Source organism: Podarcis muralis, chromosome 8, assembly GCF_964188315.1.
Source record: "Podarcis muralis chromosome 8, rPodMur119.hap1.1, whole genome shotgun sequence".
Taxonomy (NCBI): Eukaryota; Metazoa; Chordata; class Lepidosauria; order Squamata; family Lacertidae; genus Podarcis; species Podarcis muralis.
In genome coordinates this window covers 37236405-37264109 of record NC_135662.1, presented here as the reverse complement: position 1 = coordinate 37264109, position 27705 = coordinate 37236405, and the positions used below count along the sequence as shown (strand labels likewise).

Sequence of the window (27705 nt, the reverse complement as noted above, 5' to 3'; positions counted from 1 at the left end):
TGAGATACTTTTTATACATTTATTCTGACAAAATGATTGGTAGAGTGCAGCATTCAGTTCTTCCCCTGGTATGGAATTTCTGTGTACCATCTCTTTGCTTGCTTCAGCTATCTTAATTTTTCATCCTAATATGGTATGAGTTTATTTACCTTGGAAGGACTTTCAAAATATGTGGAGAATCTTGGCTGATTAAACTGCATTCAGCTCATAGGACCAGTTGAAGGGTGAAGGGTGGAAGGAACAGGATTGGTTTTGTGCAATTACTTTTCTGCTCCTCCTCCCAGACTTTAGTAATTATATGGGGGGAGCGAAGTTCATCATTCCCTTGAAGTAGTGGTTTTCACGTTGGGGTTTCCTGAAGCTTATTAATTGTCCCCAAGAATAGAAAGCTACTGCAAAAGTTGATTCTCGTTGCCTTAAAGTTTATTACAACCAAAGGCTTCAAGCTGGCTTTATAGTTCTCTGAAATACAGTGGTACTTCTGGTTACAAACTTACCGTCATTCATTCCAGAGATCCGTTCTTAACCTGAAACTGTTCTTAACCTGAGGTACCACTTTAGCTAATGGGGTCTCCCGCTGCCACTGCGCCACCGGCGCTATTTCAGTTCTCATCCCGTGGTAAAGTTCTTAACCCGAGGTACTACTTCCAGGTTAGCGGAGTCTGTAACCCGAAGTGTTTGTAACCCGAGGTGTTTGTAACGCAAGGTACCACTGTAGTGAAATAGGCAGTAAAAGCAACTGCTCCATGCATTTGTGTATCATTTCTGCTTTGTCTTGAGGAAGTGGAAACATGAATGGGAACCTGTCTACCTGTCTGCTTTCACGGCTTCTAATGCTCAACTCATCCTTTGTCGTGGAGTCATTCACTCTGGTGGAACCTAACTGGGAGCTCTTGGTGATAGAAGAGTCTCAAACAGCTGTTCAGTTCATTCAGCTACATATTGGTCCACTGACTGACTTGGTCTACCAACAACATACAGAGAGGAAGCGCTTGTATCAAAGCCAATTTTGTAACACTTTGGCTTGCAGCCTGACACATTTATTTGACTGGCACTAGGAACAATTGGAGTGACCCACAGTAACACAGTTCATCAAAGTTAAATGCAGGCTATTTTAAAAGGCTGTTGCCAACTTAGCACTTAGAAAATGAATAATTGAATAAATAAGTTTCACTCTTCTGAATGGAGCTCTTTCAAAAGAAGCGTCATCAATTAAAAATATCCTTTGAATAGCGAAAGGCAGCTTTGTGCTTAGCTGTTCTTAAAACTGTGGGGTGTTTATCATTCAGGCAGTAGGTAATCAGGACTAGATGTCTTATACTGAGAAATGCAAGTAATATTAGACACTTCTCTTGATCAAAAGAATAAACAGCAGCTTTGGAAGTGTGATGAAGCCCTTCATCATCTTTTCCCGGTGTTGTTTAGTTTTTACCCTGCCAGCCGTCTTTAGAAGTTTGCATTGAGGTTTTGTTGGTTTCTGCTAAACACTCTTGAACAGGGCACAAGAAAAGGTGTGAACCATCAACAGATTGGTGGAGCTATTTTAATAACTGCATCACTGGAAGGGCATAGCAGAAACAATGTCCACAATACATGATTACACTAAGTAAGTTTCCTCTGGCACCAGGAAGCTGGAGGAATGTTACCTTAGATTCTCTTTTTAATTGTACTGATATCTAAATAGAACCTAAAATAAAATAAGAATGGAATGATTTTGTCAAACTTGGTAGAAAATGGAAAGTACATTTTCCTTATGAAAAATTAAAATTATTTAATATCCAACACAATTTACATCTCAACTCAGAAATTAATTCCATTGATTTCAGTGAACTAAACTCTTTAGTCAATGTACTTAAGATGGTGCTTTAGGCTGCTATGAAAGTAGAAAATTTAATGGCAGCTCAATGTGAGCCAGAGCCTTTTCTGTAGCAGCACCCATGTTGTGGAATTCCCTGCTAGGAAGTGATGAGACAAGCCGTGTCCATGATTGTATTTAGGGAGGCAGTGAATATATACTTTTTCTCTTTGGTTCTTAATACATGATTGAAGATTTAGCTTTATTTTTTGTTGATTAAGTAGCAAAAATTAAAACTAAATCTCAGTGCTAAAGGTAAAGGTACCCCTGACCATCAAGGTCCAGTCGTGACCGACTCTAGGGTTGCGCACTCATCTCACTCAAGAGGCCGGGAGCCGGCGCTTGTCCGCAGACAGCTTCCAGGTCACGTGGCCAGCGTGACTAAGCCGCTCCTGGCGAACCAGTGCAGCACACGGAAACGCCGTTTACCTTCCCGCTGGAGAGCGGTCCCTATTTATCTACTTGCACTGTGAGGTGCTTTCAAACTGCTAGGTTGACAGGAGCTGGGACCGAACAACGGGAGCTCACCCCGTCGCGGGGATTCGAACCGCCGACCTTCCGATTGGCAAGTCCTAGGCTCTGTGGTTTAACCCACAGCGCCACCCGCGTCCCATAAATCTCAGTGCTAGTCAACACATTTTGGAAGTTAGGTTTTGTTTTTCTAGATATATTGGTTTGCAGGGCTGAAAAACAATATAAATGTGGGGGGGGGATAGTAGGAGATACAGGATGGAGCACTTGTCTTGGACACGCTTCTTCTTTGCAGTACATTGGTGTGTTGCTTCTCCCTCCCCTAAAATGTGGGTGGAGTGAAGGTACTAATAGGAAATATTTGAAATACTACCGTTGCAATATGTTCAAGGAAAATGGAAGGTTCTCTTTAAAGTTGTCAAGGTGATGTTTGTCCTACTTTATTTCTCCTCACTGAAGCAAGTTTAACTGTTGCAGATTGTATGAATAATTGAACAAGGATACCTCACTCGTTACCCAAAGTAATATTCTGCTCACTTGCTGCTCAGAGCTGTGCTTCACTCTTTATTATGGCACAGAGCTTCTTAGATGTTTGTGATGTTTCATTCCCCAGTGTGAGTGCTGGCTTTTGCTTCAATTCCCTCCATGATTTAAATAAAACGTTCAGAAATCAACATTAGTATTGAAACAAACATCTGCCTGCCCCCCTTTCCTCCCCCCTCCAAAAAAAATCACAGACCTAGAAGAGATGTTTCCTCACAAGTCTGGATTTGCTGTCTTTACGGATATTAAACATGAGGGGTTTGCCACATAGTATTTTGTAAGGGGAGACTCCAAAAGAAATGAAAACAGAGCTCTGTGTATCTGTTTTGCTGTTTCTAGCGGAAGACATTTAATTTGCCTTCTAAAGCCAACCTCGAAAATGATGCAATTCAGCTGAAGTAGATTTATGGTGCCTTTTCCTCTGGAAATCAATACAGCTTGGAGGGGCTGTCATGGGAACTGGCTGACTGAGATGCAGCTGTGTTCAAATATAAACTTCTGTACGGCAAACCCAAAGTAATGACTCTTGGTTTTTGTTTTTTAGTCAGCACTTTAGCTCTGAGACATTATGGTGTAAGCTTTAATTGACTGCTTTGTTTCCATTAGGAAGTTATTGAAACTTTGCTATAGCAAATTCAGCAAGTTGATGTGATGTTCTAAAAGCCATTGCTATTCTTACTTGCCCTTGTGTGTTTTGTGGTTTGTAAGGACCTGGAAATGTGTTGTGGGACAAGGTAGCATTTGTATACTGCAAGAGATGGAACCACTTCTCTCTCTAGTTTTATAAGCTTTGTAGCTGCTTGGCCTGTAAGCAAGGGCTCAGATAAAGCAATTTCTTCATACTGATTGTAGGGATCAGCCTTCTTCATACTGAGTACATCAGGGACATGTTTGCTGATGTCATCAGCAAGTTCTATTTTATGCTGCTGGAAACTGGATTTTTCAAATCATATTTGTCGCAATACTGCGATCTTTCAATTATTAAAATATAATTGATAGTACCATTGCCTTCAGAAGCTCAGGGTGATGGTGATGATTTGGAAGAGGGAATTGTCTTCCCTGAGTTGCACTTGGCACCTTCATCATATGCTGAAGAAATACCTTTTTACTCTGACCTCTGACACTTGGAATGAGTCCTTTTAGGGCTTGTCCTATTTTTGTGACCATAATTTGTTTGAAACTATTTTTCTTTTGTTTTAAATTGATGTGACCCACCCTGGGACCTTAGGGTAAAGAACATATAATAAATCAAATATATTGTTATGGTTGCTATTATTAACAGCAACAATGGTGATGTTTACACCACAGATAAGATACAAATTTCATCTAGACTTAAAGGGATACCCAGCAGCAGCCACCTTCTCTCCTCATTTCACAGATGCTCCAAAGCCAGTCATAGAAAGAGCCATCCAAGAAATGTTGTCTTAAGACAGGTTTAGTCAGCTATTGTTGGACTACAACTCCCATCAGCTCCAGCCAGTATGGGTTTGTTGGTATTTGGAGTTCAGTAACATCTGGAGAGCACCATGTTAGCTATCCCTGAGAAAACTGAAGAGCTGGAACAGAATTTGTACAGGCCTGGGAAAGCATTCATGACATAAGAGAGTGCATCAGCTTTAGTATACCAAAAAGTACAACAATAACCTGAAGCAAATCTTCTTTTGAAAACAATGTTTCTCACAACTTGGCAAGCCTGCTTTTTCCCTATTTGAATGGAATATAGAAGTATACCATGTCACGGCTAAAATGGCCGCTGTTTCTTTAATGCGAATAAAGCTGGGTCAGCATGACTCAGCAGCCTGCACCAAGTTGTATATATAGAGTGAGAAATGTTAGTTTGGTTGCTGGTGTTTGGGTTGGTTGGTTGGTTAGTGTTGGTGTGTATAGTTGTTCAGTTGCTTTTGCACAAAGACTTTTAAGAATAAAACTCTGCAAGGACTTTTCTCGTGGACTCTTTTATGCCAACAAGGGTCCAAGGACCAGGCTGAGGAGACAAAGGGAGGTCAGAACCCTTTCCTTTTTTTGCTTTTTACAAACACTGACAGGTTATGGGCCCAGTGTTTCTGAGCATGTGCAGAGTGCAAAACGACTGACAGCATCTCAGCAGGGAGCTGGTGAGTCCTGGTGGTGTATGGAGCCAGTGGCTGTGCGTTGGAGCAGTTGGTGGCAAGCTGTAACTGTCTGCAGCAACGCTGGAGCAGCTAGGATCTGAGGATCAGGAAAGCACTCAGCGTTGGCTACTTGAACAGTTTGAACTGCTAGAGGACCACAGTAGGCGACTCACAGAGCAGCTACACCAGTTGCAGAGCCAGGCGGGACTTGAGGGTCAACAGAGGCAGCCGCTAGACGCCAGTGAGTGCCAGCCAGGACCATCCAGTTGGACTCTAAAGAGAGAGTCAGGAGAGCTTGCTGGAGACCCCACAGAAGGGGCTCAGCAAGCACCAGCAGAGATGGCAGATTTCCAGTCTTCCCAAGTTGTAAATATTGGGGGAGGCATCCCTTTTGAACTTCTCTCAGAGAGCAACTGGCTGAGTTGGTCAATTAAAATGCAACAGTTGTTAAGGAGAGATGGACTATGGGACTGTGTTGAAACTGAGGTTTTGAGAACTGACTCTGCTGAGAAAAAACGGCTAGATGAAAGGGCTCGTGCCCAAATTATGCTGTGTTTGAGCAACTCTCAGTTATTGCATGTAGCAAATGCCAGCACAGCGTTTGAGTGCTGGAATTTATTAAGGGCAATGCATGTCAAAGAAACTGCTGGAACTATCATTTCTCTGACCAGAAGGCTGTTCAGACTGTTATGAAGGAAGGTGAGAGTTTGGCAACTCATCTTCAAATGCTGAAATCTCTGTTTCTTCAACTACAGCAGAGAGGTAAGCGTTATCATGAGACTGACCAAAGATACATTATCCTTTCAAGTTTGCCTGAAAGCTGGTTGCCCGTAATTAACAGCATGGAGAGTATGCGTCCCCGAGATCTGACCCTTGAGTATGTGGTTGGAAGATTGACCGAAGAAGCAGAAAGAAGGTCAGATAGACAGGCTGAACTCCAAGAACGGAGGAGTTACAGCCGAGGGGGCCAGCAGCAGAATCTGCCAATGGAGCAACGCCAAGGTTTGGACTTGGCCATGACGGTGAGGAGGTGCTATAGATGCAACCAACCCGGGCATCTCCAACATCAGTGCAGGGCAAGACTTCCAGGAGACGACGTGGAGCAGAGACAGCAATTGACGCAGAAACGTAAGCAGAAGGGGTTCTCTTCAGGGAAGAAGAACACGCGTTCTGCTCAGTTTGTGTCTGCATTTTCTCGGGAGGAGAGAAAGATACCTCGAGGAACATGGCTGCTGGACTCTGGGAGCAGCAGGATTATCTGCAACCGTCGGGAGGACTTTAAGACCCTGGAGAAGCCAGCTGATGGAAAAGACTCAATCTATCTTGCTGATGGTCGTAGAAGCAAGATTGATGGCCAGAGAACATGTTTCCTGCAGTACTAGAACACTACTCTACTAGAGACTCTGTTTGTCAGCAGTTTGGACTATTGTTTACGACAGTAAGCTGTTTGATTAATGCAGGGTATAGTGTTAACTTCACACCGGATGGCTGTCTGATAAAGAATGGAACTCAGGTATGTGGCCATGCAAAGTTGGAAAATGGGTTATATGTAATGCAGGACAAGCCTGTTAAAGCAACCCAGGTGGTTCAGGATAATTTGCCATAAGGGGTGTGTACATGAACTGCACAGAAAACTGGGTCATGCCAATTTCCGTGTGCTTTCAGAGATGCAAAAGGTGTGCAAGAACCTAAAAGTAAATAGCTGTAACTGTTTCCTAGATTGCAATGTATGTAAAATGGCCAAATCTAAGAGGAAGCCTGTGGCTTCTAAAAGCGACAGAGTATCTAAAGAGGTTTTAGAACTTGTCCATTGTGACGTGATAGGCCCTTTCCCACAGAAGACTGAAGGGGGTGCCAGATATGCTTTTCTGGTAATAGATGATAAATCACGCTTTAGTTGGTTGTTTTGGTTAAAGCAGAAATCTGAGTGTTTCCCCACAGTCAGAGAATGGGTTGCCCAAGCTGAAAAGCTCTTCGCTCGCCCTGTTGTACAGTTGCAAACATATAGGGGTGGAGAATTTCTGAACAAACAATTTGGGACATGGTTGCGACGTAAGGGGATCACTCATCGCTTGACTAACCCTTATAGCCCTGCTGAAAATGGTCTGTGTGAAAGACGTGGGGCTGTAATACAGTCAGTAAAGGACTGCCTGCTAGTGGATGCAGGATTGGGTCACAACCATAGGCTGTGGGGCGAGGCTTTTCTGACAGCAAACTTTTTGATTAATAGAACCTGGTCTAGCTCTATGAAAGATATTCCTTATCGTGTGTTGTTTGGGAAAGAACCAGAGTGGACAATGCTCCATAACTGGGGTGCTTGGGCACATGTAAATATCCCCAAAGCTCAGCACCAGAAAGGGGGCGCTAGAGCGCAGAAACTGCGGTTTGTGGGATATCAGTCCTATGGCAAAGGGTGGTGTTTCAATTTACGCCCAGGACGCGTGGTTCTGTCACGAAGTGCAGACTTTGCTGACCAGGACAGATGGACTGCGATCCATGCCAACCCAGATTGCCTACTGCCCCTGCAAGTAAGAGAAGAGGCTTCTTCTCACCCATTGGCAATGCAGGAGCAGGATGAGGAGGAGGCACAGATTTCCCCAAAGGATGTGGCAAAAGATAATACTTCTCTAGAGAAAGAGGAAGAAGCGCCAGAGATAAGGGGGGAAGAAGAAGTAGTTGTGCCTAGGCGCTCCCAGCATTCAAACAAGGGTGTACCTCCTCAGCGTTTGACCCTAGGAGGAGTGAGAGTATGCAATGTGAGTTGTGTGGAACCACAAAGTTATAATGAAGTCTTAGACTTACCCCCTGGAGAACGTGCTTTGTGGGAACAAGCTATGAAAGAAGAAATGGACTCTTTTAAACATAACAAAGTGTTTGAGGTTATAATACCGCCACCTGGTGGCAGAGTGGTGTCATGCAAGTGGGTTTACAAAAGAAAAACCCTTGCATCTGGGGAACCACGTTTTCGAGCCAGATTAGTAGCCAGAGGGTTCACTCAGATTAAAGGGGAGAGTTATGATGAAGTGTTTTCTCCCACTGTAAAGAGTGAAACTTTTCGTTTAATGCTTTCCATTGCTGCTGTAAGACAACTAGCAGTGCACAATTTTGATGTTAATGCTGCATATCTGCATGCAAATTTAGACCATGAAGTGTTAATGAGACAACCCCCTGGGTTTGAAGAGGAGAATGGTGCAGTCTGGCATTTGAAAAAGGCTGTTTATGGTCTCAAACAAAGTGGAAGGTGTTGGAACCAGTGTTTAAATGAAGCCCTTGTAAAACTTATTTTTAAAAGGAGTATGGCCGATCCATGCCTGTACACCAAGGGGACAGGCAACAAATATCTAATGCTCTTAGTCTTTGTTGATGATTTGCTTGTGGCAGGGAGTTCCACAGATGAGATCCAGAAGCTCACAAGTCAACTGGAAAAGAGGTTTAAGCTTAAAGCCTTAGGGCCTGTAAGCAATTACTTGGGAGTAGAAGTAAGGCAGGAAGCAGATGGAAGCTTCCTATTGTGCCAGAAAGAGAAAATTCTTCATTTGATAGAGCAGTTTGGCATGGAAAACTGCAAGCCAGTTCAGACTCCCATGACACCAGATTTCCCAAAGACAGTGTGTGATGATGAATTTGATCAGCCTGAGTTGTATCACTCAAAAATAGGATCATTGTTGTATTTAAGCCAGTGGTCAAGGCCAGACATTGCATGTGCTACAAATGTTCTGAGCCAACGTGTATCTAAACCCAGTACTGCTGATTGGTGTGCTTTGAAAAGGCTTATCAGATATCTAAAGGGGACATTAAATGTATGTTTGAAGATATCTAGTACACAAGATGAAAAACTAGAAGTATTTGTTGATGCGGACTGGGGAAGCTGTGTAGCTACCAGAAAATCTACAAGTGGAATGGTTATGATGTTTGCCAATCCCATAATTGGAAGGAGGTCAAAGAAACAAGGATTTGTTGCGACCTCATCCTGTGAGGCAGAATATGGGAGCCTGTTGCTAGCATGCAATGAAATCATATGGTTTATACAGATACTAAAAGATCTAGATCGTAAAGTTGATTTGCCTATCGAAGTGTATGAAGATAGCCAATCGTGCATTGCATTAGCAGGCTCGGAAATAATGAAATCTGCATCAAAACATATTGCTATCCGTCATGCGAATGTGAGAGATTGTGTACAGAATGGGGTAATCAAACTGGAGTATTGTCAATCACAAGATAATATTGCTGATTTGTTTACCAAGCCTTTGCCAGCAACATGTCATAATGAATTGATGACAAAACTGGGTTTATGTATATAATGTATGTATGTATTGTTTCTGTTGGGGTTTTTCGCATTTAAGAAACAGAAGGGGTGTCACGGCTAAAATGGCCGCTGTTTCTTTAATGCGAATAAAGCTGGGTCAGCATGACTCAGCGGTCTGCACCAAGTTGTATATATAAGTGAGAAATGTTAGTTTGGTTGCTGGTGTTTGGGTTGGTTGGTTGGTTGGTTAGTTAGTTAGTGTTGGTGTGTATAGTTGTTCAGTTGCTTTTGCACAAAGACTTTTAAGAATAAAACTCTGCAAGGACTTTTCTCGTGGACTCTTTTATGCCAACAAGGGTCCAAGGACCAGGCTGGAGAGACAAAGGGAGGTCAGAACCCTTTCCTTCTTTTTTTGCTTTTTACAAACACTGACATACCATGTCATGGACTGCTGTTAAAATCAATATTCTGTTTCGATTTAAAACTTATAAAATGTTGGGTTGTAGCCGAAGGTTCTGTTCCTCCCAAAAGAAGGAGTCTTCCTCTCATGGAAGAATGGGCTCTTTGGATCCAGCCCATTAAAAGCTGGATTTGGGTACATAATAAACAAGGAACTGGCCACATCAAGTCATAATATTCTGTTTGGAACAACAAGCTGGATATAATTGCTTCAGAATCAGATCACATAATTTAAAAGCTTAAAATCTGATTTAAACATATGGTATTAAAGGAGAAAAAACTTTATAAAAATGAAATCTGAATTCAGTACCAACCACCATCTACATTTAGGGCCTGGTATTCTGTTGCTTTCTCGCTCTTCTTTTAAAGAAAAACAACAATGCAGTTTTAAAGTAGAGAAATGCCCAGCAGTTTGCTGGTTTTGGGGAGGAAGCAGCATCATGGGCAATTTTATGTAATGCTGAAAGATTTGCAGAATTTTTTCTGATGTGAAAATAACAAGCTTAGTATTTGTGACCTAGATTACTATGCCTTTGTTGCAGTTATGAGTGAATGCACTTATGAGTGGGGTGTTTTTTGTTTGTTTTGTTTTGTTTTGTTTTGTTTTTAAAGCAGCTCATTGGGAAATGTAGCCACAGGCTGCAAAGGGTTCAGTCAAGAAATCAATGCTCTTTTTCCATCTGACTGCCTTGAAGACTATGTAAATTAAATGTACTTAACCATAAAACCTATCTACATTGCTAGAGGTACAGTTGGCAGTTACAAACTACCACCAACTCCATTTTGGGAAATGGATCGATTTATATATTTGAAAACAGTCATAGCTAGGGTTCCTTGGAATTTCTCATAGTGACTTTCTAATAAATATGTAACTTGAACTAATAAGGTTTTATTCCTTATGAAATAAATCAGAAGGCCAATTATCTTCCCATTTTGCATCTTTGTTAGGCTGGCATTCTAAAGTATGAGAGCAAATACCTTAACATGCATATGACCGTATTTATCATAAATTTAAATAGCAAGAAAAATGCTCCAGGTTTCAGCTACTTCGATTTCCAGATGATTGAAGACTTGACTGAAAGGCACATAAGGGCTGCTTTCCAGAGTTGTATGGAGTGCATTTCAATCATGATGGTGATGTTATTATTATGTGCATGAGTTTGAAAAGAACTAAATAGGTTACATTGTTTAAATGGGCTAATTGGATTTAAGGGAAATAGGATGAACTGAGATGTTTACTGCTTATAATAAAATACTTAAACCAGTACATTTTGTTTGCTCAGTCCCAGTTTGTATTCAGGTAGCTCCAGATTGCTAGCCTGCTGCATGTTCCTCCAAATAGTTTCAGACAACTCACATATGTAAAGGTACCATGCTGTGATTGTACTGATTTGCAAGAATGGATGGAGCATGTTTTAAACTATTGCAGGTAGCAGAATATGACTATCCTCCATATTGCCCAGGAACTTGTATGATAGTCTGGAACAATTGCCACTCTGCGGTGAAATTCAGCATGCATATGAGCGTAACATTGCCCCAAAAGTCTTTCATAGTCCAACACACTTTCAAAAAGGGAAACTTGTTAAACATGAAGAAAAAAGGTAAAATGAAGTAGAATTAAGGGTTTGGGTATGGGGAGATTAACTCAGTCGGTGGACTGCAGCTGGGAAATAAATCTGTCACATGCCTATTACTGTTAGCCACAACTACTGCGGCAGGGGAGGCTGGTTTTGTTCCATTGGCATAATCCCAGAGAGACCCAAAGGGAACCCTTGTCTGTGTAGCTCTACCAGGTTGTGTTTCTTTGTAGTGTGTGGCAAAAGAGACAAAACATGCAACTTTTTTCCTTTTATACACAAAAGATTCTACCAAGTGAATTCCATGGCCTTCTAACAAGTATATTCTAACAGTGTATATGAGTGTCTAATGAGAAAGGAAGGAGATTATTTGTGCTTTTGAAAATGGCATTCTGTTCCCTTGCCTTCACTACAGGCTTATGGGAGTGCTGCTCTTGCTTCTACTTCCTGGAAGCTTTCACCCTTCTGTTTATTGTGATGTAGGTGTGTCAGAACCAAGAGCTCATTCTGCACTAGGAATACTCATCCTAGCTTGACTTCCTATGGCATAGCAATCCAAAGATTTGCCTGAGGTAGAAATTGCAAAAGTTGCTGAAGAGAGCGCTAACAAGATTCCAAAATGCCCTTGTGGCATATGTTTAGATATCTTAGAAAGGGGTGCAGGGTGCTATTTAACATAAGGGATAAAATCCATAAGTAGTACTTCTCTCTTAATGCAAAGTAGCATTCTGAAATCCAGAAGAGCTTAATGCTTACTGTTCTAGTTGTGCAACACTGATATTCTAAATAAAGCAGGAGAGGCTGGTTCCTTGGGTAACTGGGGCACTTACTGAGGATGACCAACCTCTGTCATTTTCAGTCAGTCTGCAATCTTCCAAGCAATTGTGGGTGGCTCTGCATATCATTGTCTCTGGCTCCGCCTGCTCCTTTCCTCCCTGCCTTCCAGCCTAGCAGTCCCAATGAACAGCCGCCACCACAGCACATAATATAACTTCAGCAGTTAATCCCACTTGTTTATTTTTTGTTTGCAAGCAAGCCCTTAATATCTTGTCCACGTTTCTTATGCAGCTTCCTGCTTGCCTCAGAGATAGAAGGGGACTGCAAATGCTCTTCTCAGTTTTTTTTTAGGAAGTGAAACTCTCTTAGGCTGCAATCCTATGGATGCTTAGTTGGGAGTCAGCTTTGCTGAACTTATTGGCTCTTACCTCTGAGTAAATCTTTGTAGGAACAGTCTGGGAATCTTAAATTCTGGAAGAGTAATTGTATTAATCTGTGCTAGAAAAAGCAACAAAAGCTTGCAGCACCTTAGTTTTAAGGTATTACAAGCCATTTTTTACTCTAGAAAAATACAATAAGAGTTTTCATTAATTTATAGAATGGGGAATAAATTTATGAATGGAGACTAGATATGTTGGCAGTGTTTTCATTACTGGCATTTTCTCAAGGCAATCAAGATGCACATTTTTGCTCTCCTTTCATTTTAAACTTGTTAAAGTTTTCTGCAAAATGTGAACGTGGGCAGTGAGACATTCCATCTTTTTACATTCCAATTAAATTCCTAGGCATGCTCAGTTTGGGAGATTTGTTTATTGAATTTGAATGTTTGAGCAGCATGTAAGCCTTGCATGTTAAATTTTCTTCTTCACCAGTTCAGTAAAATAATTTGCAGATATATCAATAACACTTTTTATCAACTAATTTGGATTAATGTTGGAAAAGCTTTAATTATGTTGGTTATTGCACAGGAATTGCAAGCTTAATTTATGCTGCCATGGTATGTCTGATGCAACAGAAAGATAAAAGTCATAATCCTATACAGAAGGAAAGTATCTCATAACTTGCATTATTAATAATAAGAAATCAGAAAAAATATGCAGTACAGTCCCACAAATGTCTTTTGACAAGTATACTCATTTGAGTTCAGTGGAATTTACTCCCACAGTAAGTGTCCATAGGTTGACATGAATTTCAGGTTGACATGAATTTAGCACACATAACATCTGGATGTTAAATTCATGGCTACAGTGGTACCTCGGGTTAAGTACTTAATTCATTCAGGAGGTCTGTTCTTAACCTGAAACTGTTCTTAACCTGAAGCACCACTTTAGCTAATGGGGCCTCCTGCTGCCGCCGCGCTGCCAGAGCACGATTTCTGTTCTTATCCTGAAGCAAAGTTCTTAACCTGAAGCACTATTTCTGGGTTAGCAGAGTCTGTAACCTGAAGCGTATGTAACCTGAAGTGTATGTAACCCGAGGTACCACTGTACTTATTAAATAAATCTGGGCCATTATGCTAAATCTTCAGAGCGGGATAAAGGGCCTTTCCTCAATTCATATAATGTGCAACGATGGATGTACATGTTGATGGCAGGATACTAGAGTTTGTCAAATAGTGGCTTGTCAGTGAACGACCGGTAATTTAACTTCACATTTATTGCCATATTCAAGGAATTCAGAAATGTTTTTGTGTAAAAACAAAAGTCCACAAAGGTCTGCTTTCACCCTAACAATTACTGGTGGTTTCCACTGATTATGTATACAAAAAGATTTGTTGGGAAGGGCTTGTGTTTCATTTACAGAAGGAAGGACTAGCCTAAATAGCATAGATGCTCTATGCTAGCATCTTCATAATTTGAGAATCATTAGAGAATGTGGGTGTCAAATAAAATACAGTTATGGACCTAACAAGTTCAATATGGTTGTTGTTGGTTTTTTTAAGTGTGCTTAAGTACTACTGGAGTAAATTGGGACAGATACGGTTGATGTCTATGTTTCATTCAGAGAGTTTCAGCACATGCATTTTTAGCAAAGTTTAAAAATACTTCGCAATATATAATATATAGCTGTAAACAGTTTAAAGTTTTTCTTCCTGGGTTGAATTAGTGTATTCATAATTCAGATGGTAATTTTCACTACCAACCAGATTGGGTCAAGAGAGGAAAAGAAAATGAGAACTGTGAGGCTAGCTTCAAGCCCTGCCTCTAGCATTGATTTGTTTTGCTGGCTTTCCCTTAATTGTAGGTCGTTGAAATAAGCATTATTATTTTGCCCTGCTTTAGCTATTTGACCACCCTAAATCAGGATTCTATAAATTTTATCTTGGCTAGTCATTATTTGTGCTCGCCATCATAGCTACTGCCCACTTTACTCTATAGGTTGCTTGGCGTATGCAATTACTGTAGAGGATGGGGCAGATAATTCATGTCATTTCACATTATTGTAATGGGGTGTGACTTGTCATGCTCCCCAAATCAAGTAACCTAAACCCCAGCCACATACCTGCCTGCCAGGCTAACTACCCCACTCCTTTCTCACTACATGACACCACCTGAATGTAAGTGGTTAACAGGCCTGGTGTGGAGGAACAAGAGGAGCAGTGGCACAGATCCACTGCCAACTTTCCTGGTTCTCCTGGCTGCTGAGACTTGATATTGTTGCACATCTTACACTTGTTCCTCTCAATATGCCATCAAGAAAATGATCAATGGGCATCCTCTGCCGATCCTAGTATCCTGTACGTACCTACTGCACACAAAATAAGGTTCTTTGCATGCAACAAAAAACTTGGAAGAGGACAGAGCTGGTCTGTTGTGCCCAACACAGAATGCTTCTTTCTTCCAGAGGTCCCTGCCAAGTGCAGATTATGCATGGAAAGGAATCTTTGTACTGGGTAGGGATGCTCACTGATAGAGAGGAACATTTGCTTCTGGGGAACTAGTGAGGGTATGTAGACCCCTGAATTGTTTTTGGAAACACAGATATAGAGTCACAATTCAGCAAAATACTCAAGCATATTCTTTACAAGTTGCAGCAGCTCCACTATAACTTTGCTTTGAGAAGCCATGTGCCAAACGTTTATATGCATCCTCATTACACTAGCACAATAAACCAGAATTGGAATTACTCATCCTTCTCTACTGCCAGTCTGTGATATGTCAAGGAAGATGATCGTATTTCATGCAAATGCAACGATTTTGCATATAAAAAATGAAACACTATATTGTAGCATAACTTATGAAGGAAACTGGCTTTGAAATTGATGAATGCTGCTTCGTGGTTTCAGATCTCATGAGGGAGTATTGAAATAAGCTGAATGTGTGGATTTGATTTTTTGCATTTAAAGAAATAGCACATGTACACACACACTCATACACATACAATTAGACATTCCTAGAATACCTGCCCTTGGGGGGGTGTTATTTTCTTGATCATGTGCCGTTTTTCATAGTACTGTGCTAGCAAACTGCTATAATTAGATTAACAGCCTGCTAAACAGCAGTGACAGTATCCAAGTCTCAGAGAGCATGTGCTAGATTCTGCATGCGCCTTTCTCCGATTGGCTGCTGGCGTTTGCTGCTTGCCAATTTGATAGGTTTCCACAGTAATCTTTATGCTGCATTAGAGACATAGATACAGAGGTACAGTGTTCATGCAACGGTGGAGGAAGTCTGCCTCTTCTGTGTAGAATAAAAGAAAAGCCTACAGACGATAGAGGCATTGCTCTTTGTTATAAACCCATCAGCATTTAACAACTGCTGGCTGCAAGCAGAGGTCAGTGAAGGAGTTTCAGTTAATGGTAATTACTTTCAGGTCTTTATCTCCCCCCCATAAAACACATCCATGCATGAAATGAATACAGTTAATCATGTCATCTGTTTAATTTGATCTTGCTTTCATTAATATTGTGTGTACTCCAGCGAGATGGTCATCACATTATAAAACACATCATTATACTAAGAATTTAGCAGAGAAGTATAATGTGTACTGCATGAAGAAATAGCTCTCATATGAAATCTGGAGCGTGGCATGTACCTTTTTTGTTTTTCTAAGAGCAGTGTTGGTGTTTATTTGAAGGGGGTGGCTGAATATTTGAATTAGAGCATATATGACTTTTGCCTTTCATGGAGACGGAGATATTTCTAAGTAATGAACAGATAACAAGGAATAATGTCAGGATGTATGCTTTAATGTGATCGGTGCAATAACTGCCTGCCGATTTATGCATAGGGAAAGGAACTCAGATTAATATGCTCCATTGTCAGTCTGTCACCTTACATTGTTTGGGTGAATTCTTTGTTGGATCCTTTGAATTTTTTAAGTAGCCTTTCGAAAACATCCACTATAGTGCAGTGAATCCATCTCTGCACACTCATTGTTCCCAAAGGCCAAACAGTGAGATCAAGTGTGTTTTTGTGTGTGTGTGTGTGTGTGTGTGTGTGTGTGTGTGTGTTTTTAAGGACCTTGCCCTGAATGTAGTGAAAGAGGTATATATTGCTGCAGTGATATATCTGACAAGCTTGGGTGGGTTTTTTGTTTTTTTGGTGGGGCGGGGGAGCTGTTCAGGAAAAAACCATTTCCGAAATTTGATTCATCCTGTATCGTCCTGTTTTTTCATTTGGGATTTGTGTGGTGACCAATCCAAACTTATTCAAAACTATGCTGATTGCGAAGGTTTATTAAAAGAGCAGCCAAAGAGAGCTCTATCTCGATGTAGTCTCAGAGTGCACTGTGAGATTTACAGTGTTCAAATCCCACTCAAATGCATGGGACCTTGCACATGATGACGATGGTTTCAGTGGGTTTCTGCAGGAGAGGTTCTTTGAGGATGTTCCCTTGGTTTGTTTTGACTGCTGATAGCCCATGAATGTGCATTAGGTCACCAGTTGTCCAGCTGGCACTTCGCCACCATGCGTCTGGGTAACAGGAGATTTGCCTCAAGTGAGCACAAGCTATGGACTTTCACTACTTTGCTTTCACTTCTTATCTCTCCCACTAATCTCTGGCTCCCTCCCCCCTCCCCCCCAGTGAAGTTTTGCACTGCATTGCAAAGCAAAACTAGGTGAGTCATAGCTATCGGTCTTTTGCCCATAAAAGCAGATTTTTTTTGTCATTTGTTGTCAGCTTTGTGCGTTTTACATTTGAACACAGAGAGGATGGAAAGCAAACACAAGAAAGTAGTCGTTCATTAAATATTTTACTGATTTTAACCTTCAGCCTAGATTGTTTTAATATGGTGCATAATGTTGATAGTTTGTTTTGTTCTATTTGTAGAACAAGAGTTAAACTAGTGGTTATGACTGACATCCCAAATTTGGTTCATCACACTTTTGAATCTGAGCCCAGCTATGAACTGGTTGGTGGCTTTTGGCAACCCTCTCAACCTCAACCTTCCTCTCCCAGCTTTAAAATATTAACAATACTCATCATATTACAGGATTAAATTGATAATATATGCAAAGAACTTTGAACATGAATGTGGGGGTGGAACTGTGGATTTTTATTTTTATTTAATTTACTTGTCTATTGCCTTAAAGAAACTTCAGTACCAGTGTTTTCTGAACTCTGTATTCCCAGAAATTATAGAATAGCCTTTTTGCATAGCAACAGTTAAGTCTCTAGGACAATGATGAATAGAGAGAGTGGGTGTGCACATACAACCTGTGTGTTACTGTCTGCTAGCCCCTCTCTGTGCTATATTGCCAATTATAATTGTCCTGTGTTTTCTTTTTCAAAAGAGACCTACTGCCTCTTATAATTATCTATGTGGGTGGAAAATAAAATGTTGCAGTCTTTTTATGGCATGGCACTTGATGCTGCCAGTGCCTTGCAGATGTTGACAGCAGCTCATGTGACAGTTCTAGACAGTTTTAATTCAAAATGAGAAGTACCTGTCTTTTCTGTGCCAGCAACTACCGGTATATAGGACAAGCTCTAGTTTTCTGAAAACATGGATGTAACTCCTTAATTTGTGGCAGGTTTTATATGCATCTCTTAATAACCATTTCATGCATGTGGTATCTTCCATACTGAAAGCTGTTTCTGACACAGTAACCCTGTCAGCCTTTCCCAACCTGGTGCCCTCCAGAAGATATTATTGGACTACACTTCCCATCGGTTTCAGCCAGTATGGGAAATGGTCATAAAATGATGGGCTGTGTAATACAACAATATCTGGAAGACATCACGTTGGCGAAAACCTGATCTAGTCCCTTATCAGTACTGTGCAAGCAAGATGACATGAAAGCTTGGTGGTTTCTAACAGTGTTAAACAATGGAAGGAAGAAGGTGTTCCTACAATACATCCTCATTTTGTTTTGATAATAGAATTGTAGAGTTTGAAGGTACCCTGAGGGTCGTCTAATCCAACCCCTGCTATGCATTGTTCTCAACTAAATCTTACAGGACAGATGGCCATCCAACCTGTGCTTAAAAACCTACAAGGAGATTCCACCACCCTCCTGGAGAATCCATTCCACTGTCGTACAGCTCTTGTCAGAAAGTTCTTCCTGGTGTTTATCTGACAAATACACATTTCAGAGTTTTTCTGACCAACTTCCAAACATTTGTGCCTGATTTGTTTCCTAACAGCTTGCACATAATTTATTTATTTTTAATGCAAGTGAGGAAAAGCAATGTCAAAGGCAGTCTAGTAATGCATATGGTATCTGTCCTGCTTTTCATGTTAAGAGACCTTGTAAACATAAGAACGAATGTGATATTGCATCACGTTAAGATATTGCTGACAAATAAGCTGGTTTATATTATGTTTTGTAAAGGTATACTTCCTTCTGAAACATGGTTCAATATTTTACACACATATATTAGTTAAATTTTATTGTAAAACGAATTTGCTAATTACAGGTGAAACTCAAAAAATTAGAATATTGTGGAAAAGTTCATTTATTTCAGTAATTCAACTTAAAAGGTGAAACTAATATATGAGATAGACTCATGACATGCAAAGCAAGATATGTCAAGCCTTTATTTGTTATAATTGTGATGTTTATGGTGTACAGCTGATGAAAACCCCAAATTAACAATCTCAGAAAATTAGAATATTAAATGAAATCAGCAAAACAAGGACTGCAAATAGAGCAATATTGGACCTCTGAGACATATCTCGCTTTGCATGCCATGAGTCTATCTCATATATTAGTTTCACCTTTTAAGTTGAATTACTGAAATAAATGAACTTTTCCACAATATTCTAATTTTTTGAGTTTCACCTGTATTTCATTAAATTGCATATTAAACCAGGATGTTCCAGCATATCTGTTGGAAAGCACATTTTTGTACCATACTGTTGTTTAAAAAAATGTTTATGCACTACCATTGTGCAGCTCGTCAGACTTTATGAAGAGCTTGCCAAGATGAACTGCTTCAGTATTCCCAGACAAAAACATAGAGGCTATATATATCACAGTTCTCAACCAGGGTCTGGCTAAAAAAAAGCAAGGGAATAACAGGACCATGTGCTTAAACTGCCTTTCCCAATATGTTACCCTCCAGATGTTATTGGACTCCTAACTCCCATCAGCCACAGCCATATAGCCAATGGTCAGAGACAGTGGGAGCTATAATCTAACAGCATCCAGAGGATACCAGGTTGGGGAATGCTATAAAATTTCCTGGGAGGGGGCTAAGAGAAAGAGGGGATACAAGATTTGTTTGTTTTTTCTTATCATGCTGTGTCATCTTCCATTTTTTCCCAGAAGCTCCCTCTGTGTGACAGTAGTACTTTTCCAAGGGTGGAAACAGTTGTTGAGAAGAACACTACTGCCACCAGTTTGCATTCATTGTAGATCCCATGGGATGCTTTCTCCCAATGGATTGTGCCAACAATCTGCCCTCAGATGTTTGGGACCACTCTTAAGGGACTGCATATTTCTATCTTAACCAGCTTCCTCGGAAACTTCTTGTGAGATAACCGATGAATAGTTAAATACCAAACAAAAGAATACCAGTAAACACCAGTATACACTAGAACAAACAGTTTCATGATGAATGTAGCAATATGGTTTTATAAAAGGAAGAACTGTGGATTCTGGCCAACCAACACTACTACAAAAATAAACAACCACATAACATATTAGGAGAATGTCAGATGTAGCTGTGTTCATGGATTACGTGGACTCTTGCTCCTAGACTCTCTGCTTTATCACAGTATTTTAAAAGTTCAGAAATCATGGCCACTCTGTGCATGAGGATGTTACACATAGTGAATTATGTACTGGGGGCTTTTTCTATATCCAGCAGTCAGATAACATTTCCACCCCCACTCATGTTCCTCAGTCATTTGTATCAATGTACAAATAGATCTTCAATTGCCAGCAATCTATATGGGACGGCCTCCTTTCCTGGAATGAAAAAAAGGAACTATGGTTATTACAAATGGAGGACCTCCTGTTAGGCCCAGCAATAAGAGCCATTAGGCTGACAAGCATCAGAGACAGGGCCTTTTCAGTAGTGGCCCACATTTTTTTGGGAATCCCTCCCCAAGGGCGTCACTGTTGCTATTCTCCTGGAGACACCTAGTTTGGTTGTCTTAGGGGATTTTAACACCCACGCCGACACGACCTTACAAGGGGCTGCTCGGGACTTCATGGAAAGCATGGCCTCCATGGGGCTGTCCCTGAATAAGTCTGGCCCAACTCATAGCCGCAGACATGCCTTAGACCTGGTGTTCACCTCTATGGATGTTGGTGATTTGACACTAAGTAAAAGCAAAACTAAAGAAGTGCCACGGTCAGATCACTTCCTGGTGCAACTGCACTTCTCCGCAACCCTTCCCCTCTGCAGGGAGGTGGGACCAATTCAGATGGTCCGCCCCCACCACTTAATGGATCCAAATGGTTTCCAGAGAGTGGTAGGGGATGTTTTATCCCATGTTGATGGCCTTTCAGCTGATTCCCTGGTGGCCCGCTGGAATGTGGAGTTAACCCAGGGCTATTGACTGTTTCGCTCTGAAGTGCCCTCTCCGATTGCATGGAGCTTGGACAGCCCCGTGGTTTTCCTTGGATCCGAGGGCAATGAAACAATCACTGAGACGGCTAGAGCGTCGGTGGCGGATAACTCATTCTGAATCTGACCGGACATGGGCTAGAGCTCAATGTCAAGCCTACCAAGTAGCGATAGCAATGGCGAAGAAGACCTTCTTCACCCACCTGTATTGCATCTGTGGAAAGCAGCAGCAGGAGACTCTTTCAGGTGGTTCACAATATAGCGGAACAACCTGCTGTATCGGGGCCCAGTACAGGCCACATGATCTTCTGCAATGATTTTGCAAAGTTTTTTGCAGATAAATTCGCTCAGATTCGGGAAGAGATAGACTTCACCATGGGAGCAGGGCCGGGCCGGGAGAGTACTACAGTCCTGTCTAGTCAAGTTGTGTTCCAATCTGTTACCTCTGAGGATGTGGACAGGCTGCTTGGACAAGTGAAACCAACCACCTGTCTCCTTGATCCTTGCCCATCCTGGCTGCCTCGCCAGAGTGGTGCATGCTCTGGTTATCTCTCACTTGGACTACTGCAATGCACTCTATGTGGGGCTACTTTTGAAGGTGACCCGGAAACTACAACTAATCCAGAATGCGGCAGCTAGACTGGTGTTTGGGAACAGCCGCCAAGACCACATAACACCAGCCTTGAAAGACCTACATTGGCTCCCAGTACGTTTCCGAGCACAATTCAAAGTGTTGGTGCTGACCTTTAAAGCCCTAAATGGCCTCGGTCCAGTATATCCGAAGGAGCGTCTCCACCCCCATTGTTCTACCCGGACACTGAGGTCCAGCGCTGAGGGCCTTCTGGCAGCTCCCTCACTGTGAGAAGCCAAGTTACAAGGAACCAGGCAGAGGGCCTTCTCGGTAGTGGCACCCGCCCTGTGGAACTCCCTCCCACCAGATGCCAAAGAGAACAACAACTACCAGACTTTTAGAAGACATCTGAAGGCAGCCCTCTTTAGGGAAGCTTTTAATGTTTGATGCATTACTGTATTTTTATATTTTGTTAGAAGCCGCCCAGAGTGGCTGGAGAAGCCCAGCCAGATGAGCGGGGTATAAATAATAATAATAAATAATAATAATAATAATAATAATAATAATAATAATAATAATAATAATAATAAACTTTGGAATATCTTTTTTTTATTTCCAGACTGTTTAACTAATTTTGGAAATTTTGACTGCTGCTGGCTTTTAATTTTAACATTGTACTTCTTGTAGCTTGGTATAAAATATATGTTTACATATGTTAAAATGTTTTGGCAAGCCACCTTGGGAAGGCAGTGTGTATGCTTTAAATAAGTAAATACAGCAAGGTGAAACAATATTTTGACCAAGAGTTATAAAGAACTATTTTTTTTTCTTTTACCTGGTTAAACATCAGTTTTCCCAGCTGATAGAATTGCACTTCAACTTCATAATACACTCTCATAAAAAATTCATAACTCCTACTTTGTCAGAGAAATCTGATTTTCCTTGGATACATAAATATTGCCTTTGACAAGAGAATGTCCTCCTGACAGGCAGTGAAAATGTGCTGTAAAACTTTAATATTTCAAGGCAGGCAATCAAACCAGTTGCAAAGAGGCTACAGTAAAAACTTCCACACTTGGCTAGTTTCACTCAGGAAGAAGTTGGATTTTTAAGGGAATGCATGATATGAAATAATTTGCTCACACTTTGTTTTAGCAGACAAAACATTCACCCATAGCTAAAACTGCTTGATTTCTGCTCTGTTTCACCAATTGACAAGCCCCCTATTAAGCTATTAATCCAGCAGATATGAGAAAATGCAGCACTCAACTCTTACTTTCCAACTATCTTGGTCTGCCTGTTACAGCTCCGTTAATTTTTGTTGTTGAAATGGTGCTTGTATCATTATCTCTCAATATGAAAATATGATACACTAGCCAACAGTATCTCATAAAAGTGCAGGGACATGTTATCTTTCAAAGACATAAGTTTGCATTTAAAATGGTTCTGATATATTGTCATTCTCACTGAAAGCAAAGTTGTTTACACTGTGTCCGCTTGCCATAAACCCAAGTTCTCTGACATCAAAGATATGTCCATGGGTGGGGTTCTCCCCCCCCCCCCCCGCTTCTTTTGGGGAGTGGGGTGGGCTAGAGTGACATCTCCAGTGTCTTAACTACCAGCATCCCTTTCCAATGTCACCACCTCCTCAGTCCCCTTTCTGTGTGCATGCACACTACTTCAAACAGTGGAAAAGGGGTGAAATGACAGTAAAGAGGACTGGGATAGACTACAGCTGATTCTTTCTTTGGCTCTTTTTGGACCTACTAGCCCTGATCTTCTTTGAAGCAAGTTCAGTGCTGGTGGGATTTTACTTGCTCCACTGGAGAATGGGAAGTCATTCCGGAGCCCCCTGCATCATCCACAGAAATAGCGGATTTAGTAGAACATGACACTCTTTCATGCTGTTTTCCTCTGCCAGTGCCAGCCTTCTGCTTCAAATCTGTTTCCTTTTCCTTAGCATCTCTGATTGGGACTTTGCCAGTTGGTGATACTGAACTTGGGTGCATAGTACATAGCTACAGAGGCAACAAATTGCTTGTAAGCTCTTCTTTGAAATCCTGAAGGTTTTGTTTCTGGTTCTTCCCCCTCCCTTTTTATCACAGCAGGAAAATGTTGTATAGTGGCATGGTAATGTGAAAGGTTTAGAAGATGTGTAAAAAGAAAAGAAGTGAAAGTGGTCTGTTTTCCAAGTGCTATAGTTTTGATATAGTTTACTAACATTAATTAGGAACATAATGAGGACATGGGTAACTTAGCAAGGCATATAACCTACATTCTTTTCTTCTGGGCTTTCAATGAATAAGTTTGTTTTGAAGGTATGTGCTGTAAAGAGAGATTTCTGTTGGGAAGAGATGACTGGAGCAGCATTTTTCATTGATTGTGGAAGTAGTATTTCTATAGCCAGATTCTAAAAAGGAAGACCTTTAAAGACCTTTATCTTTCAAAAACAATGCAAGCTATTTGGATTTTTTCTTTTCTTTTCTTTTTAATGAAATAGGTGCCCTGTAAAACTCATTTTCATATGTCTTGACAGAAATGAAACCTTTTCTATAGCTATATCAGGTGGTCTAATTAAAGCTATAGGATAATATTATTCTATATTATCCTAGAATAATATAGGATTATTCTAGCATAATCCTGACTCTAATAAGAAATATTATACTTAGTGAATAACAAGACATCCAACTTCTAGTTCTGTCTGCACACTGGCAAAGTTTGTGACGTGAGATAACTGTTGTGTATTGAGTCAAAGGATTTTATATCTGTATTATTATTATTGTCTGTATTTGCATTAGGGTAAAGTAACTGCCTTTTGGTTCCAGAGGGTACAGCTACTATTGGTTCATTTAAGCTGCTGTATTTGGATCCTCTGTCTTATTGGTTTCCTCCAAAAGGCAGGACTGTGATTGCCTGATATTGTTCACTCCAAAATGTATCCTTTCTAGCTAGTTCCCTGTCCCTATAAATGTAGCTCTTCCCTCCTCAGGTCTCAGTCTTGTTTGCTTTAATAAAGAAGTGTTACTAGAGAACTGACTCCAGCATATTATGTCAAGAGAGCTGAAATCACAAACCCCACGTCACAACAATAACTGCATGAAAAAAATTGGGCGAACATGTTTTTAACATCTGATGTTATTTGTACCGGTAATTTTCATGTGTATTTTACATAAACCACTTAGAGTTTTTGATGCTTAAGCAATATATTAATCCAGTTAAATCAACAATTTATCAAATAAAATTATCAAATAAAATAATCAAATAAAAATTAACATAAATGTGTTGTTATTATCCATGACGCATTGTGCCAAATCATTTATAGGGTGAAATTTCACTGGTCTGCTGATGGCACACTGCCCCATTTCTCCTTTTCATAACATTGTGCTATTGTGATGCCTTCCCTGAATGATCTGCCTGAGTTCAAGCATAGACTAGATGATAATGAAAAAGCTTAAATTGAACTGAGACAAGAGAAGATGAGGTGGTAACAGTTTGGTTCAGTTAAAGATGGCATTCTGTGTGCCTCTTTCTCCTGATTTCAACAGTAATGTTTCATTCAAAAACATTTTTTTTCAAAATGCCTCTTTCACTCAAAATAATGTTTGCTATCTGCAAATAGCAGTAATTTCAAACCAAGTGAAAATCACAAATGAACTTCTGCTGCCTATGACAGTTGCTTTTGCAGAACTGTTACCCACCTGATTTTATCGTAGTGATACAGAAATTATATATTTTTTCTACAAGTTGCTAGGTTTGCTTCCTTTGCAAATGTGTGAAATAATTGTTCTTTGTTAACAAATGTGTTACCATGGAAACCCTCCAGGCTTCTTTACAAACATTATTGCTATGCATGTATACAAAGAAGATATTATAGATCCAGTGTCTTAAATAACTGTTAAATGTTTGACTACAGAAATATGTACACATCAAAGTATCAAAGTCACCATAAAAACTTTATGGCTAAAAAGTGTGCTTGAGTAGCTACAGGATGGTTCTTTTTGGATTTTCTTTTTGGGGGGGTGAATTTTGGGGGATCCTCCAAGCTCTTGAATTTTTGCTGGAGACAAAACATCAGCAAAGTCCTGCTTGCACCTGCTGCAAAATATATCTTCTAAGGGCAAGCACATTTCCTCCCGGAGTTCCCTGCACACAGCAAGCATTTTGGGAGGAAAGGGTGAGTAGCAACACAAGCAATGGTTTTGCCTAATAAGGGAAGCTGAAATTTGTTGTTGACAACTTGATTACACTAGGACAGAGTTGCTCGAATTGAGCTCTAAAGTTTAACATGATTAGTAGACCTTGGGCAGGGAGCTCAGTTTGCTGGACTTGCAAATAAGCAGACTGATGATGGTAGAAGAAGTAAGGCAGTGGAGCCTGGCAGCAGGGCTGTAGCTAGGGGGTGGTGAGGTGGGCCCCCGTCAGGGGTGCAGGCATGGGGTGGGGGCTAAAAATATGTCCATAAATATGTCTATAAATAAAAATACAGTGGTACCTCAGGTTAAGAACTTAATTTGTTCTGGAAGTCTGTTCTTAACCTGAAACTGTTCTTAACCTGAAGCACCACTTTAGCTAATGGGGCCTCCTGCTGCTGCCGCACCGCGATTTCTGTTATCATCCTAAAGCAAAGTTCTTAACCAGAGGTACTATTTCTGGGTTAGCAGAACCTGAAGCGTCTGTAACCTGAAGTGTCTGTAACCCGAGGTACCACTGTACTGATTATTGCATCATGATAAAATGTTTTAAATAGAGGGTGAATTGAATGGGGGGGGGGGGGTTGGAGGAGAGGTGGAAAGAAGAACTAATTTGTCAGTGGCTAGGGGATGCAATCTGAACAATTCTGCGAGGGGCGCAAGATCACCTAGTTACGGTTCTGCCTGGCAGCCAGTATATACTGCAACTAACAGGTAACTCACGTAAAGCCAATATTGTGTATTGTCAAGGCAGCCCTGAAACCACCCCCATGTGAGCATCCCTACCTTTCCAAAGCTGGTGCATTGAGGAGGCATTTTTGCCGTCGCCCAACCACCACCAAGCAAGGTGGGGAGCTTTTAAGCCATCCAAGTTCTTGCAAGGGCTTCCCAGAGCTTGCTAAGCAAGGTGGAGAGTTTAAAAGCGTTTTCCAAGGCAGAAAGAGCTTTTAACCTCTCCTCCTCGTGCACATTTAATTTGTGTGATTTAAGCTGGCTGGCCGACAAGCATGTAAAGCTGAAACCATGCAAGTTAAATGTGTGTAAGTTGTGAGTTACCTGTACTTTGCCCTATACGACTAAACCTCTTCTTAGTATATTTCTTTCACATAGCCTACAAGTTTTTGAGCTGGTGTGTGGGATGAATACAGCAGGGCTTACCAACTTTTGATGACAGTAGGGAATTTAAAGGCCAGCTAATGAGTAATCAAGTGTATTAAGAGACATTGAGCAGGCTTATCAGATCATAATCTCAGGTTCATATTCTGTAATGCTGATTTCTCCAACTATTGTCTACTGCCTAACTTATAGTTGTTTTTTCAATGCTGTAGGTCAAATCCTACACATGTTGCTTAAGTCTTGGACAAATCCACTTTTTAAAAAAAAAAATCAAATCTGATAATTCAAGGTTGTTTTCTCAGGGATTCTGACATCATGCTTCTATTTGCAACATCATGTAGCTGCCTAGTATGAAACCATCCACTTTTTTCTTTTTTTCTTTTTTTGGTTCTCTATATTCCAGTTTCAAAAAACATATTTTAGGAATGGACCACTCTGCAGCCTGCTGCAATATCCATAGCATATACAATAGACTTATTGTTAGAGTAGGCTGATGCGGATATGACTTTGCTACCAATGGTGATAATAGCAACATCAGGATTTGTCCTTATTTTAAAAGAAACTCTTCTCCATTAAACTAACGTTTCAAGATCTGCCATGATGACTGTATATTCCTACATCACAAGAGATGTACCTTTTGAAATATCCCAACAGTTTTCCACATTGAGGTGTCAGAAAACTCCAATCCGTTGTGGGTTTTGAAAAAATCGAATCACAACAGCTGATGTATTTTAAGGCCACAGTCAGACAGCAATTTTGTCCTTTTATCCTGACATTTATGTAGCTGATATTTTTCACATTTTATGTAACCTTTCACATATGAAA

At 40.7% G+C, this 27705-nt stretch overlaps 1 protein-coding gene across 4 annotated transcripts in view; it reads left to right on the top strand.

Annotated features, from left to right (window-relative positions):
- FAM110B (family with sequence similarity 110 member B) overlaps positions 1 to 27705 on the top strand; it is an 80591-nt gene that overhangs the window by 26117 nt on the left and 26769 nt on the right. Inside the window, exon 1 of one of the 4 annotated variants that reach the window (XR_013393926.1) lies at positions 6 to 15813. The exons of 2 other annotated variants lie outside the window; for them this stretch is intronic. The gene's annotated coding sequence lies outside the window, so the exon portion shown is untranslated. Of the gene's footprint in view, positions 1 to 5; positions 15839 to 27705 lie in introns of those variants that run through there. One more of the 4 variants, XR_013393925.1, reaches the window with a different exon arrangement.